General features: G+C 46.8%; 1 long non-coding RNA gene across 1 annotated transcript; it reads right to left on the bottom strand.

The window, feature by feature from the left end:
- Positions 1 to 10,504: 10,504 nt before the first annotated feature.
- LOC127483696 (uncharacterized) lies at positions 10,505 to 15,496 on the bottom strand. Its single transcript, XR_007910197.3, has 2 exons — positions 13,515 to 15,496; positions 10,505 to 12,410 (listed from the first exon to the last, which is right to left on the bottom strand). It is a non-coding gene; the product is annotated as an uncharacterized LOC127483696 (long non-coding RNA).
- Between the last annotated feature and the right edge of the window lie 98 nt (positions 15,497 to 15,594).

The raw sequence follows: 15,594 nt of genomic DNA, 5'->3' as shown, positions 1-15,594 counted from the left end.
TAGAATAAATGGACACTACTAGGAAAATCAGATCATCTGCTCAGGCATATTGTTTATCATTTACAATTAAAAATTTTTATATTACAAAGGATGCCATTAATTGTCGCTCCCCCTCTTCATGGAGGAACGACACAGGACCCTGCGCTGTTCTTTCGTCTGCTCGGCCCTCCCCGGGTTTGCTGCTGGTTCTTCCCGGGTTGGCTACCGTCCCTTCCACCTCCGTGGAAGGGCGGTTCCCCCTGGCCACTTTCCCCACTTCCGCAGGGGAGCGGCACACCGCCGGCCGGCTCTCTCGGGGGCTGCACAGGTGTTCCTTCAGATAGATGATCCTGGTGCACGCTGTCTCTCTCCTCCTTTATAGTCCTCCTCCGCCAATCCCAACTTGGCTGCCCACACACCGAGTACGCTGCTCTCCTCCAATCAGGAGCAGGATCAGCTCCTGGAGGTCATCACTCAAGTTGGCAAGAGGCAGCTGCGTAGAAGCTGTTTTCTCCTCTCCCAGCGCCATATTGTGGGAGAGCAGATGCATAGAATAAGTCTTAATTCCAGTAACTTAGTCTAGTCCGGGTTGCCCCCCACAGATCCCCCTTTCTTTTTATTTTTTGGCGTTGATACGCACCTGTCTTCGGTGCCCCGCGGCACACACTCTGCTCTGCTTGCTAGAGTTGCCCACAGGTGCTTACAAGCCCTACCAATCAGGCAAACCGAATCGGGGTCCTCTCTTCGCCATGTTGTGAGGAGGTTTTTAGGCGCTGATGCGTGCCTGTGTTCGGTGCCCTGCAGCACATGCTCTGCTCTGCTAGAACTGCCTGCAGGTGCTTACAAGCCCTATCAGGCAAACCGAATCCAAGCCCTCTCATTGCCGTCTTGTGGGGAGACTTACTGGTGTTGGTTCGTGCCTATCTTCGGTGACCTGCAGCTCATACTCTGGTCGAGCTGCCTGCTGGTGCTTATCGCCTAATCAGGCAGACCGAATCCAAGCTCTCTCATTGCGGTATTGTGGGGAGACTTATTGATGTTAATTCGTGCCTGTCTTCGGTGACCTGCGGCGCATAAGCTGCTAGCCGCCCGCAGGTGCTCACCACCTCCCTAATCAGGCAGACCGAATCCAAGCTCTCTCATTGCCATGTTGAGGGGAGGCCTTATTTTTCTCTATTTCTCTATCTCTGGGCATTCCTATCTCTCCCATTTTACTTCTATCTACCAGCATTCCTATTTCTCTCATTTTACTTCTAAACTTCTGTTTCTCTTATCCCTGTGGCTTCCCGGCGCCCGCCCCGAGGCTGCTTCTCGGCGGCTTCCCAGCTCTGAGCCGCTTCAGCCCGAGCTTCTCTCATCTGCGGGGCTTCCCGGCGCCCGCCCTGCGGCGGGCTCCCGGCTCTGCGCGGCTCGGCTTCGCGCGCACACTCCGCGGTCTCCACGCCCTTCGCGTCCGCACCACGGCCTCACGCCAGCCCCACGTTCCCTATCTATTCACGCCCCGCGTGCTCTCTCTGCACGCGGCGGCTTCCGCGAGTCACACAGCGTAGCTTACGTTTCCGCCACCACCGGCATTCAGTCCAAGTTCCCCGGGCTAACCTGGCGAATTCCAACCTGGCGGCCCACGTCTCTGCCTCTGGTTCCAGATTTTCGCCTTTTGCTCCCCAGGCTGACTTGAAGAATTCCAAGCTGGCTTACATCTCCGCCTCGGCCTGCACTCGCGGCTTCATCCTCCCTAACATTTTTCTCTACCCGGTATGTTTCCCTAAGTTTTCTTCCAACAATATTCCTCCCTCATTTCTCCTGGCCTCTCCCCACAGTCCGTATCCAAGTCTAAGTTTCTTCTAGGTTTCACTTTCACTTTCAACCTGCAGTCCGTATCTGAGTCTAAGTTTCTTCTTGCTTTCACTTTAAATCCTAATTTCTTTCCCACAGTCCATATCCGAGTCTATGCCTAGGCTTTCAATAGCTTCTTCCGGCACCTTTTCTGTCCGGCTTTTCCCTAGGCTCTTTGCTAGTCTCTCTCTCCGGTAATTTCCACTTCTTCCCGTTTCTTCCCTCCTAAGTTTCCTATCCGAGTCACGGCACCATTATGTCGCTCCCCCTCTTCGTGGAGGAACGACACTAAACCCTGCCTAGGCTTCCTATCCGAGTCACGGCACCATTATGTCGCTCCCCCTCTTCGTGGAGGAACGACACTAAACCCTGCCTAGGCTTCATATCCGAGTCACGGCACCATTATGTCGCTCCCCGTCTTCGTGGAGGAACGACACAGGACCCTGCCCTGTTCTTTTGTCTGCTCGGCCCTCCCCGGGTTTGCTGCTGGTTCTTCCCGGGTTGGCTACCGTCCCTTCCACCTCCGTGGAAGGGCAGTTCCCCCTGCCACATTCCCCACTTCCGCGAGGGAGCGGCACACCGCCGGCCGGCTCTCTCGGGGGCTGCACAGGTGTTCCTTCAGATAGATGTTCCCCTTAGATGTTCCTCGTGCATGCTGTCTCTCTCCTCCCTTATAGTCCTCTTCCACCAATCCCAACTCGGCTGCCCACACGCCGAGTACACTGCTCTCCTCCAATCAGGAGCAAGATCAGCTCCTGCAGCTCAGTCAATCAAATTGGCGAGAGGCAGCTGCGTAGAAGCTGTTTCCTCCTCTCCCAGCGTCATATTGTGGGAGAGCAGATGCATAGAATAAGTCTTAATTCCAGTACCTTAGTCTAGTCCGAGTTGCTCCCCACAATTAATAAAGTTAAAAGGGGCTAACTCTGTTGCACAGTAGGTTAAAGCCACAGCCTGCAGTGCTGGCATCCCATGTGAGCACCAGTTAAAACAGCTGCCTGCAGCACTGGCATCCTGCAAAGGTGCTAATTCAAGTCCTGGCTGCTCCACTTCCCATCCAGATCCCTGCTAATGCACTTGGGAAAGAGTGGAGGATGGTGCAAGTGTGGTTTGGCCCCTTGCACACACATGGGAGACCTGGATGAAGCTCCTGGTTCCTGGCTTCAGCCTGGCCCAGCCCTGGCTGTTGAGGCCATTTGGGTAGTTAACTAGTGGATGGAAGATCTCGCTTCTCTTTCTCCCCTCTATCTCTGCCTTTCAGATAAGTAAGCAAATTTCTACAAAAGTTAAAAGGCATCCAAGAGCAAGGTGGTATTAGTACATAAACTGTAAATTCTCTCTCTCTCTTTTTTTTTTTTTTTCCGGTAAAGATTTGTTTATTTGACAGGGAGAGACAGAATGAGAGAGCTCTTCCATCTGCTGGTTCACTCCCCAAACAGCTGTGGCTGGGCAAGGCCGAATCCAGGAGCCAGGAGTTTCTTCCAGGTCTCCCACTTGGGTACAGAGGCCCAAGCACTTGGGCCATCTGCTGCTGCTTTCCCAGGTGCATTAGAAGGGAGCTGGATTGGAAGTGGAGCAGCCGGGACTCAAACCTGCACGAATGTGGGATGCCAGCACCCCAGGAAGAGCTTTACCTGCTGGGGGCACAACACCAGCCCCAACAACACTATAGTTTCTTACTCTCCCTAAAACTTCCTGAAAAACACATTGCTGGACCAGGATTGATGGCTGTGGGGGAGGTTAGTAATATTCAGTAAAACTAGATACAAAGAATCTGTTGTACCCACAGCCTCAGCAACAGCAGGATTTGTGTGATGGTGGTGGTGGAAAGTGAAAAAGCATGCTGAATATAAATTACAGAACTGAAGAAATACCAATAAATGACCTCAAAATGGAAGGGACCCCACTCAGTAGACACCTGGGCAATCAGGTCTGAGAATTACTGGGAAAGCTAAAAAAAGTCCTCATAGACTTTAAAAGTAAAAGTAGAAAAAATTAACCTGGAGAGGATCAATATGGAGGCACTCTTGCATACTCTAGGTTCTTATAAATAACCATTAAATACTGCTTTTATTAGGGAAAGAACCTCACCCCATGGGAAACTGCTAGAAACAAACCAAATTGAGAATAGCAGGGGTACTGTGTGTAATAAAGTTTAGATTGTGTGAGTATTTATGTAAAGTAGTAGATTAGCAGAATGTAGCATTTGAAGATGTAAGTACAAGAGGGTACTAGGAATATTTGACAACACCAGCAGAGGAGGGAGCCCTGGAGCTGTGAAGCTAAGAAAGCTTTCTTGACCATCCCTGCCCATTTAATAGTCTCTTCCTTCTAATGATGCATCTCATTTATTGATTTTTGAAAAGCAGGCAGAGACAAAGATCTTCCATCTGCTGGTTCTGCCCTCCAAAATGTTCTCAACAGCCAAAGCCAGGAGTCCAGAACTCAGTATAGGTCTCCAACTTGGGAGCATTAAATGGTACAAATATTGCACAAAGCCAACATGGACCCCATGAGGCAGCAGTGAAGGCTCAATAAATTGGGTTCTGCCACCCACATAGGTGACTTGGATTGAGTTTCTGGCTTCCGGCTTTGGCCCTGGCTCAGCTGTGGCTGGATGAACTGATGAATGGGAGAGTTCTCTATTTCTACCTGTATCTCTGTCTCCTCTATCTATTTGCCTCTCAACATCACAAATCAAAAAGTGACACAGAAACACTGAGAACTAGTGCTTGTGTTTGTTTCAAAATTTAGCATGAAGAAAGAACTTACCAAGAGTTCTTGCCTTCTTTTCTTTGAATAACATATGATGCAAGTGACTTTTCTACACTTTAGTTAATTATCTTACTGGTTTAGACTGTAGTTACCCTACTGGGCTATAAAGCACCAGAAGTAATTCCTCCTATCTAATTGTGTTTTGTTATCTGTTACTTAACTTCTAATTTCCTTCTCTCCCCTACTGTTTTTTTTTTTTTTTTTTTTTTAAGATTTATTTGAAAGGCGGAGTTACACAGAGAGGGAGAAACAGATAAAGAGAACTATCTTCCATGCACTGATTCACTCTCCAAATGGCTGCAACGGCTGCAGCTGAGCCAGGCTAAAGCCAGGAGCCTGGAATTCCACCCAGGCCTTGTGGGAGCAAGGGCCCAAGCGCTTGGACCATCTTCTGCTGCTTTCCCAGGCACATAAGCAGGGAGCAGGATCGGAAGTAGAGCAGCTGGGACTTGAACCAGCACTCATACTGGATGCCAGCATTGCACGAAGCAGCTTAACCCGCTGCACCACAACACTGCCATCTTCACCCACTTTTCAAGTCTACAGTGACCATTATGCTACTCTCTCCTTCTGTGAGAGTAACTTCTTAATTGTGGCAAATAATTTTATTTTTTAAGTATTTATTTGTAAAAGAGATCTGTGCACTGGTCCACTCTCCAGATGTCCATCTATAATAGCTGGGGCTGCACCAGGTAAAAATACTAGAAGCCTGGAACTCAGTCCAGATCTCCTACATGAGTGCCAGGGACCTAACTGCTGCCTTCCAGAGTGTACATCAGTAGGAAGCTGGAGTCGGAAGCAGAGCCAGGTCTCAAACCCAGGCACTCAGATATGGGATGCTGCTGCTCCAAGCAGCTTCAGAACCTCCAGGGCAAATGCCCACCCTGTCCACTACTTTTAATGCTTTTTTTTTTCCTTTGGCTGCTTGGAAGATTTACCATGTGAATAATGTGTTATTTCTCTTTCCTTCCATTATTTATATCTTGTTTCTTTTCTTTGCATGGACTCAAGCAGAAAGTATGGCTTTAATTTAAACTTAAAGACAAGAGTGAAAAATTATTATGTAGACTCTGTACGCCATGCTTGGACCAGTGAGAAATCACTACTGTTTTTTCATAGATGAATGACGTTGTTAAATTTGCATTTAGAGACCGGCGCTGTAGCTCACTAGGCTAATCCTCCGCCTTGTGGCACCGGCACACCGGGTTCTAGTCCCGGTTGGGGCGCCGGATTCTGTCCCGGTTGCCCCTCTTCCAGGCCAGCTCTCTGCTGTGGCCCGGGAGTGCGGTGGAGGATGGCCCAAGTGCTTGGGCCCTGCACCCCATGGGAGACCAGGAGAAGTACCGGCTGCAGCGGCCATTGGAGGGTGAACCAACGGCAAAGGAAGACCTTTCTCTCTGTCTCTCTCTCTCTCACTGTCCACTCTGCCTGTCAAAAAAAAAAAAAAAATTGCATTTAGGAAGAGGTTTCTGGGTACACTGTGGGAAAAAAAAAAAAAACAAGGATGGCTAGAGTGAAAACCAAGGGTATTATTATTATTATTATTTAAAGATTTGTTTATTTAAAAATTACAGAGAGGGAGAAACAGATCTTCCATCACTGGCTCACTCCCCAAGTGGCTGCAATGGCCAGGGCTGAGCCTGGGCAAAGCCAAGAGTTTCATCTGAGTCTCCCATGTAGCTAGCAGGGGCCCAAACACTTGGGCCATCTTCCACTGCTTTTCCCAAGCCATTAGCAGGAAGCTGGATCTGAGGTGGAGCAGTAGGCACCCATATGGGATGTCGGCTTCAGAGGCTGTGGCTTTACCCACTACACTACAGTGCCGGCCCCAGTAATTGATTTTATAAAAAATTTTATTTATTTGAGAGGTAGAGTTACAGACAGAGAGAAAGGTCTTTCATCCACTGGTTCACTCCCCAAATGGCCAGACCTGGGTGGAACTGCAGCCAGGAAACCAGGAGCTTCTTCCAGGTTTCCCACGTGGGTGCAGGGACCCAAGCACTTGAACCATCTTCTACTGCTTTCCCAGGTGCATTAGCAGAGAGCTGGATCAGAAGAGAAACAGCTCAGATGTGAAAGGTGGAGGCTTAGCCTGCTACACCACAGCGCTGGCCCCCAATAATTGATTTTTAAAATATAAAACATGTCTCCACTTAGTCCATATCAAGTGTGATTTGATTAAACCAATTTCAATAATATAGGCACATATTTCAAGCCATTTTGGGGAAGACGGACATTTCCCTTGGGGAAAATTCATCTCCAAAGTTCATGAAAAAAGAATACTTTAACATATATTACCGGCCGGCGCTGCAGCTCACTAGGCTAATCCTCCGCCTTGCGGCGCCGGCACACCGGGTTCTAGTCCCAGTCGGGGTGCTGGATTCTGTCCCGGTTGCCCCTCTTCCAGGCCAGCTCTCTGCTGTGGCCAGGGAGTGCAGTGGAGGATGGCCCAAGTCCTTGGGCCCTGCACCCCATGGGAGACCAGGATAAGTACCGGCTGCGGCGGCCATTGGAGGGTGAACCAACGGCAAAGGAAGACCTTTCTCTCTGTCTCTCTCTCTCTCACTATCCACTCTGCCTGTCAAATATATATATATATATATATATATAACCAAACTGTTAGCAAAAAGCACTTGACAGAAATGAAACAGCTGGGTTCAATGTAAAATGAAAACAATGCAAAATAAGTTACTGGAATTTATAATTTTTTAATCTGTATTTTCATCTACTTGAAAGGCAGAATGGTAGATGAGAGAGAGCGATTTTCTATTTGCTGTTTCACTTCTCAAATGCTGGCAACAGCTAGGTCTTACCCAGGCTGAAGCCAGGAGCCCAGAACTCCATCCAGGTCTCCCATGTGGCTGGTAGAGGCCCAAGCACTTGAGACATCATCTCCTGTCTTCCAGGATGCATAGCTGGATTGAAGGTGAGTAGCCTGTCATTTGAACTGTCACCTAAAATGGGAAGTGGGGGGCCGGTGCTGTGGGTTGTGGCCTGAAGTGTCGGCATCCCATATGGGTGCTGGTTCAAGTCTCGGCTGCTCCACTTCCAATCCAGCTCTCTGCTTCATCCTGGGAAAGCAGTGGAGGATGGCCCAAGTCCTTGGGCCTCTGCACCCACATGGGAGACCCAGAAGAAGCTCCTGGCTCCTAGCTTCGGATTGGCGCAGCTCTAGCTGTTGCGGCCAATTGGGAAGTGAACCATCTCATGGAAGACCTCTCTCTCTCTCTCTCTCTCTCTCTCTCTGCCTCTCTTCCTCTCCTCTCTCTGTGTAACTCTGACTTGCAAATAAATAAATCTTTAAAAAAAAATGGGAAGTGGGCATTTTAACCTTCGTACCACAACCCCTGCCTGTGGAATTTATATTCTAGTAAACACATGCCCTAGTCAGGGTATATCACAAGTTGTTTATGCCAGCTTCCAGAACTGGTTAACTGAATTGTAGGAACAGTTGATGTGGCCCTTTAAAAACAATGTAGAGCAAGTGAAACCTGTGGCTGACAGTAAAACAATAAGGTAATACCAATTTCTCCAAAATTAAATTTTTTTGTTCATTTGAAAGGCAAAGTAACAGAGAGAGGGAGATGGGGCTGGGAGGAGGGAAAGACCTTCCATCTGCTGGTTACAGCAGAGGTGGGAGCCAGGAATTCCCTCCCACAGGCACTCCCATATGGGGTGCTGGCACTGCAGGTGTGGCTTAACCCCCTGCACCAAAACACCTATCCTTGATCATATCAATTTAGAAAAAAAAAAGTTGCAAGCAAGAGAAAGGGTGGCAAAAGCAGAAATATGAACTGAATTATAAAGACAAAAGCAGGTGACTTTTAGAGAATGTAATATGCTTATCCTGATATGATACTCACCCAAAGGAAGTGTCCATAACTTTAGAACTGACACGACCCCTCTACTCCCTTACTTTTTTCTTCCTCCCATCTGCCCTGAACCCTCCCCTCATCTTACCTGCTTTGTGGAGTCCACATTCCTTAGAGCTTCTCACAGCTTCAGTTTCATTTTAGGTAAAAAATGTTCAAGTCTTTGTGTCTAGTCTTTATTTATTTATTTATTTTTGACAGGCAGAGTGGACAGTGAGAGAGAGAGAGAGAGAGAGAGAGAGAGAGAAAGGTCTTCCTTTACCGTTCATTCACCCCGCAAATGGCTGCTACGACCGGCGCGCTGAGCCGATCCGAAGCCAGGAGCCAGGTGCTTCTCCTGGTCTCCCATGCGGGTGCAGGGTCCAAGGACCCGGGACATCCTCCACGCCCCGGGCCACAGCAGAGAGCTGGACTGGAAGAGGAGTGACCGGGACAGAATCTGGTGCCCCAACCAGGACTAGAACCTGGTGTGCCAGCGCCACAGGTGGAGGATTAGCCTAGTGAGCAGCGGCGCCAGCCTGTGTCTAGTCTGATCAGAACCTGCATTTCCAATTTTCTCCCTGGTAGTGCTGCTGGACTCTTACGTTTGTAGAGTTTAAATGAAACTCAGAACCAGTGTTGTAGTGCAGGTGGCTAAGCTACTGCTTGCAAAGCTGGCATCCCATTTGAGAGAGTTGGTTCAAGTTTCTGGCTGCTTTACTTCCAATACAGCTTTCTGCTAATGGGCCTGGAAAGGTAGCAGAAATGGCAAAGCACTTCAGTTCTTTCCATCCTCATGGTAGACCCAGATGGAGTCCCTGGCTACTAGCTTCACCCTGGCCCAGCCCTGGGAGTTGGGCCATTTGAGGAGTGAGATAGCAGATGAAATATCTGTCTGTAAATGTGTATGTCTCTCTTGGTCTCTTTTCCCTTCAGATAAATATTTTAGAAAACTAAATCAAATTCATCTTTGGCTCTAAACCAGTTCTTCCCGTCTCCTATTTCTGTTACAGATACCACTGTTCTCCAAGACATGCAGGTTTGACACCTAATTGATCTTTGCCTCTTCCTTCCCCAGTCAGTCACTTGCCAAGGTTGCCAAGTCCCATCGATTGTTTTTTGAGATTATATCCAGTACCATACTTTCAGGCCCTTCTCATACCTACTCCAGGACAACTACAATAACTCCTTGCTGGTCCTGTCATCATCTCTAGTTTCTTACTTCTTTGAACTAATTCTGCACCTTATCACCTTTAATCTTCCTAAAGCATGGATCTGGTAATATCTCTGCTAGACACAGTGGCTCTCTGTGGCTCCAGAAACACAATACTCCACAAAACATGGCTCCAAGTTATTTTGCTGGAGTTTCCTCCCATTCCTTTGCAACTGGCTATACTTTAACTTTTAGATAATTTGTAAAAACAGTATAAATAAGTATTTAAAATTTCCCACTTCACTCTTTAATTGTGGACTTTAGGTAATGACTTCTTCCAAAAACAGGAAGAAAGGAGTAGTGGGGCGGGGGGAGATACTTATGGTGGAGAAAACTGAAAACTGACAAACGTAAGCTCAGGCAGGCACACAGGTCACATCGCTATATCCAGTAGCCTCTCCTTAATCCTGTCCCTCCATCTGCCTTGGCATTTCTCCAAGTTCCAGTCTTGCCCATTTGCCTTCTAGCTTCCTTGGCTCTTCCTTGGGGATTTCATCCATCAAAGTCATTGATTGTAAATAGGGCCAGGGTTGAATGACAAAAGAGAGACAGACTAAAGCTATTTTGAGCGGCAGCTAATATTGTTAGAAGCTCAGTTTTATGTTCCATGAGGGTTCAACACTTAGGTGTGTTGGTATAAAGATAGGGGAACCCCTATATTTGGTTTTCATTTTCCTTTTCCTTTTCTCCTCATTGTGTGTGCATGACTCTAGGTGCTAAACATGGGCTAATAAATTTATTCCTGCAGAGTGGGACTCTATCATTTGAAAAATCCAACACAATTGTCATCCTGCATATAAAATGGTACTTGGTTAAACTGACAATTGGAGGAGCATCAAAATAGGCCTGACTGGAATTTAAAATTTTATTATACTTGTTAGCAAGGAAGACACAAATCATTGAGGATTTATAGCCATTTCTTAAAGGAATCCCCAAATTCTAACATAAAATTAAATAATTGGTGCAGAAATGAAAAAGCAAGAATATACAAATGATTAATATTATGAAGGCAAATTGAAAGTTGTAAGAAAATTTAATAGTGAATTCAAGTATTACTTTCTCTGTGATGTGTTCCTTTGAGAGGCAGAGAGAGAAGAGAGGGAGATATACCCCATCTACAGGAACTCAGTCCAGGCTTCCTATGTGTGATAGGCACTCAACCTCTTAAGCCATCACTGCTGCCTCCCAGAGTGCATTAACAGGAAGCTGGATTCAGGAGCAAAGCCAGATATGGAACCCAGGCATTCCAGAAGGCTAACTACCCACCCCAAATTAAAGGTTTAACACTCTTTATTATTCCTGTTGCTTTTACTTTCCCAACAATGGATGTCTTGAAAATATACATAAGTGGGGCTGGTGCTGTTGATGCAGTGCTGACATCCCATGTGGGTGCCGGTTCGAGTCCCAGCTGCTCTACTTCCAATCCAGCTCTCTGGTATGGCCTGGGACAGCAATAGAAGATGGCCCAAGCCCTCCGGCCCCTGTGCACGGGAGACCCAGAACTTCCTGGCTCCTGGCTTCGGATCGGCACAGCTCCAGCTGTTGCGGTCACTTGGGGAGTGAACCAGCGGATGGAAGACCTCTCTCTGCCTCTCCTTCTCTCTCTGTGTAAGTCTGACTTTCAAATAAATAAATAAAATCTTTTTAAAAAAGATTTTTTTAAAAAAGAAAATATACATGAGCAAGAGAAATAAAGTTAGTTTACTGCAAAAAGGAAAACAAAGATAATACCTTTCTGCAAAAGTATAGAACAAGAATCCCCAAGTGGGTCTAGATGGTCCCTTATATACTGGCACCTCTGACTTAGAGCAAATTTAAGGTACCACTAGACAAGGGATACAGTGCTAAGAATAGGCGGGGCTGCTATTTAAATGCTGTGTGTCAAATGCACTGGCACAGGAACCTAAAAAGCCCATCTTTCTGGTTCTGTACTGTTATTACCACTTTCAAGGTAGATTTACTAGGATTATTCTCTCCTCTCTCTTCTAAAGTCTATACTGGGGGATCTCTCCCCTCCCCCAACTTCTTTTCTTTACAGTGACCCTTGCTATGTTTCTGGTAAGAGTTGAAGAAAATTCAAAAGTTGTGTGAGGGTACTTGAAAAAGTCCATGGAAGGGCTAGTGTTGTGGAGCAGCAGGTTAAGCTGCTGCCTGCAACTCAAACATCAGCTATTAGTGCGCTGTTTCCAGTCCCAGGTGCTCTTCCTCTGCTCTTGTTCCCCGCTAATTCACCTGAGAAGGCAGCAGATGCCACATATGTGGGAGACTGGGATGGAGCTCCTGGCTCCTGGCGTCAGCCTGGTCCAGACTTGGCTGTTGCAGACATGTAGGGAATGAACCAGCAGATAGATGCAAGATCTCTGTCTCCTTCCCTTTCTGTCACTCTGTCTTTCAAATAAACCTTTAAAAAAAAAAAACTTCCTGGAAAATGGAATTAAAACATAGTTCATTTTGGTCCTTAACTTTTGAAATCTATGCACGCAAGATGGCTTCATTAGGACTTTTATGAGAAATGTGTATCATGAAAAAAGTACGCGAGGCTGGCACTGTGGCGTAGTGGGCTAAGCCCCACCTGTGGCACTGGCATCCCATTTGGATGCTAGTTTGTATTCCATCTGCTCCTCTTCTGATCCTGCTATGGCCTGGGAAAGCAGTGGAAGATGGCCCAAGTGCTTAGGCCCGTGCATCCGCATGAGAGACCCAGAAGAAGCTCCTGGCTCCTGGCTTCGGATGGGTGCAGCTCCGGCCGTTGCGGCCATCTGGGGAGTGAGAAAACATGTTTCCAGCCATTGGTTTATTACCCAAATAAATGGCCACAATGAATGGCCACAACAGCCATGGCTGGACCATGCTGTTTGTCAATAAGACAAAAATTTGAGACCCTTTTTTTAATACATCATGCAGTGGCGCTCTATGGTCACTAGGATGCGCTGCTAGCATTTCTAGCCAGGCAGTCATCTTACCAGGAGGGTCTGAAAAAAGCAGAAAGCTTTTCTGTCTAGTGTTTGCAGTTGCTAATCGCTGAACCAGTCACTTAACATTTTACACAATGTCATAGGCAGATGTTAGGAATGACAACATCACCCCATCACTTTCTCACTTAAAAACTGTGATTATACTACAATGCTATATTAGGGATGACCCTGCAACAAAAAGGTCTAAAAGACAAATATGTATAGAACTCACTATTCTAATAAAACTTGGAAAAAGTAAGCTGTTAACATTTAGTGGTATGATTATTCTGTGTTTCACAAAAGTTAGGCATAAATGGGAAGCAGATCAAGACATTTAGAATTATGTCTATAAACAATTTCTTACTAGTTATAATCAGTGTCAATCTCTATTATAGTCCTCTTTAATCATTATCAAACGTAAATTGATATTCAATAGGTTAAAAGACAAACTCATATGCCCCAAATTGGTTACCTTGCCCATGCCCACCAACAGCGTTCTCTTAACTAATTTTGTGCTCAGTTGATTAGAAATAATGCATTTCACTACAAAATAAAGGATGAGGTTTCAAAAACACAACAGATATTTGGTGTGAATGCACTTTTGCCAAATTCAGAATGCAGGGGTGAGTGTTTGGCTTAGCAGTTAAGACAATACTTGGGATACTAGCATCCCATACCAGAGTGCCTGAGTTCAAGTCCTGGCTCTGCTCCCAGTTCTGCTTCTTGTTAATGTGTACCCTGGGAAGCAGCAGGTAATGATCAGATAGTTGGGTCCCTGCCACTCATATGGGAGACTCAGATTGAGTTCCCAGCTCTGATTCGGCCTTGGCTGTTGTGGGCATTTGGGGAGTGAATCAATTATCCAGTTATCCCAACAATGCAGTGCTTAAAGCAACAGTAAACACTTACCCCAGTTTCTCTGGGTATGGGTTTGGGAGTGGCTTAACTGGGCATCTCTGGCTTGGAATGTCTCACTAGTTGGCGGCCAAGATGGTAGGTGGTCCTGACTGGGGATGGAAAATCCATTTCCAAGCTGGTGCAGATTATTGGTGTGAGGCCTCTGTTCCTTGCCAGGACACCTCTTCATGGGGCTGCTTTAGTGTCCTCATGATATGGCAGTCGGTTTCCCTCTAAGTAAGTAATCCAAGAGAGCATAAGGCTCGAGCTACAAAGTCTTCCATGGAGTAGCCTTCATATCCACACCGTGTAATTTCTATTAGTTACACAGGCTAGCCCAATCCAGTATGGGAGAGACAACATAAAGGTGAGAATACCAGGAGGTAGGGATTACTGGGGATCATTTTCAAGACTGGCTCCCTTATTTATTTCTTTTTAAAAAGATTGATCTGTCTCAAAGGGTATTCCTGAATTCTAGTACCAGCTCTTGAATAATATATTACCTTGCCATTTATCCTAAATGAAAAAGTATCTCTGGGGACAGACCCACAATTAGTAAATGGAAAAGACCGAGAAAAAGGGAGACTCATTGCTAGGTATATTCAATGAATCTGGACACCCTTAGCCATTAATTGCTTTAATTTTAAAGAAAGGTATTTGCAGAGACTCTAGTCTTTTCCTATTCAAATTATATGTCTGGACAATACTCTGAATTATAATGGAAAAAGCAACTTGTGGTTTTAATCAGTAGGAAGTGAAATTTGGCAACTTCTTTATGTTTGAATAGAACAAGATGAGCTGCATCTTCAATTGCTTTTAATGTACATTCTGTCCTGCTTTTTATCCAAGAACCTGGACACCACAGAGAGCACAGCCGCCTGCTGTTTTTTTTTTTTTTTTTAAGAATGTCAAGAAGGTGTGGCATTTCCCCAAGAAGAAGATTCTTGTAAGAACAGTTCTGAGACTGAACATAGGATTTATATTTAACCTTTCTATACGATTTTATATATATATATATATTAAGATTTAAAAGCGAGATTTATCAGAGTCAGAGACCTCCATCAGGGAGGGGGACTTCCAAGCGAGGAAAAACCCTTCTATATTCTTATTTAGCTTTAATGACGCCTCTTGTTCGTTTCTGTCTTTTAACTGTTAAAGTAAAATGGAGCTTATACGTCACTGCACGCGCTCTGTACACCGTAGACCGCTGGGAGTCCTGCGAGTATTATGAGGAAAAGCACTGCCCACGAGGGGTTTAAGAGACTTGAGTTTTGCGTCTGCTGCGAATTAGTTTTAGAGCTTCTGGAAAGTTGTTGAACTGGGGTTTCCCTTCTGAAAGCGGCGGGTGAGGATGGGATGGCAGAAGCTCTGGGTCGGAAGGTTTTCCTTCACCGGAGAGGCTGGCACGACCAACACGCAATGCAACTGGAACCCGCAGCACCTCTGCTCCGCCCTCTTCGCTCTTCTTTCAAAATCTTGAGCGACTCCCGCACACTCTCGCTTAGCATCCCACGCAGTCCGCCCCGCGGCTCTCGACCGAATCCTTGGCGGCCGTGTTTCAAACAGGGCAGGCAGTTCTGTTCTTCGTGGGCTGAGAGACCGCTGCGGCACAAAGGCTGACGTCCTTGGTGGAAGTCTCCGTCCCTTTTCCTCCTCACTCCTCTAGGCCTTTCCCTGGTCCCCCGCGGCGGGAGCTCCGTGTGGCGCCGTTGCGGGCAAGCACGGCGGCTCGGGCTCTGAGGAGGCAAATGGCTCCTTTAACCTGTGACCCGGCCTCACGATCCCGGGCCCTTCCCCGCAACCGCCTCGGTGTGTAAATTCATAGCGTGACGAAGCAGCCGCGGTTTTCTGTCAAAACAAAACAAAACAAAACAAAACAAAAAAACAACACCTCAATCGTGGCGTCACATGCACGCCTCTCTAAGTTAATCACTGAGCTGGGAGAACACCTTCCTGCGGCCATCATTCATCTCAGAAGCCCTGCCTCTCTCCTCGGGACAGGCGGGCAGTTGCGGCTGGGGTTGGAACTACGAGGCCCAGAATCCCCGCGCGCATGCGCGTTGCCATTGTGATGCTCCTTTCCCGGTAACTC

Source organism: Oryctolagus cuniculus, chromosome 12 (assembly GCF_051225735.1).
Source record: "Oryctolagus cuniculus isolate XC-2025 breed Fujian yellow rabbit chromosome 12, ASM5122573v1, whole genome shotgun sequence".
Taxonomy (NCBI): Eukaryota; Metazoa; Chordata; class Mammalia; order Lagomorpha; family Leporidae; genus Oryctolagus; species Oryctolagus cuniculus.
This window is presented reverse-complemented; position numbering and strand designations above follow the sequence as displayed.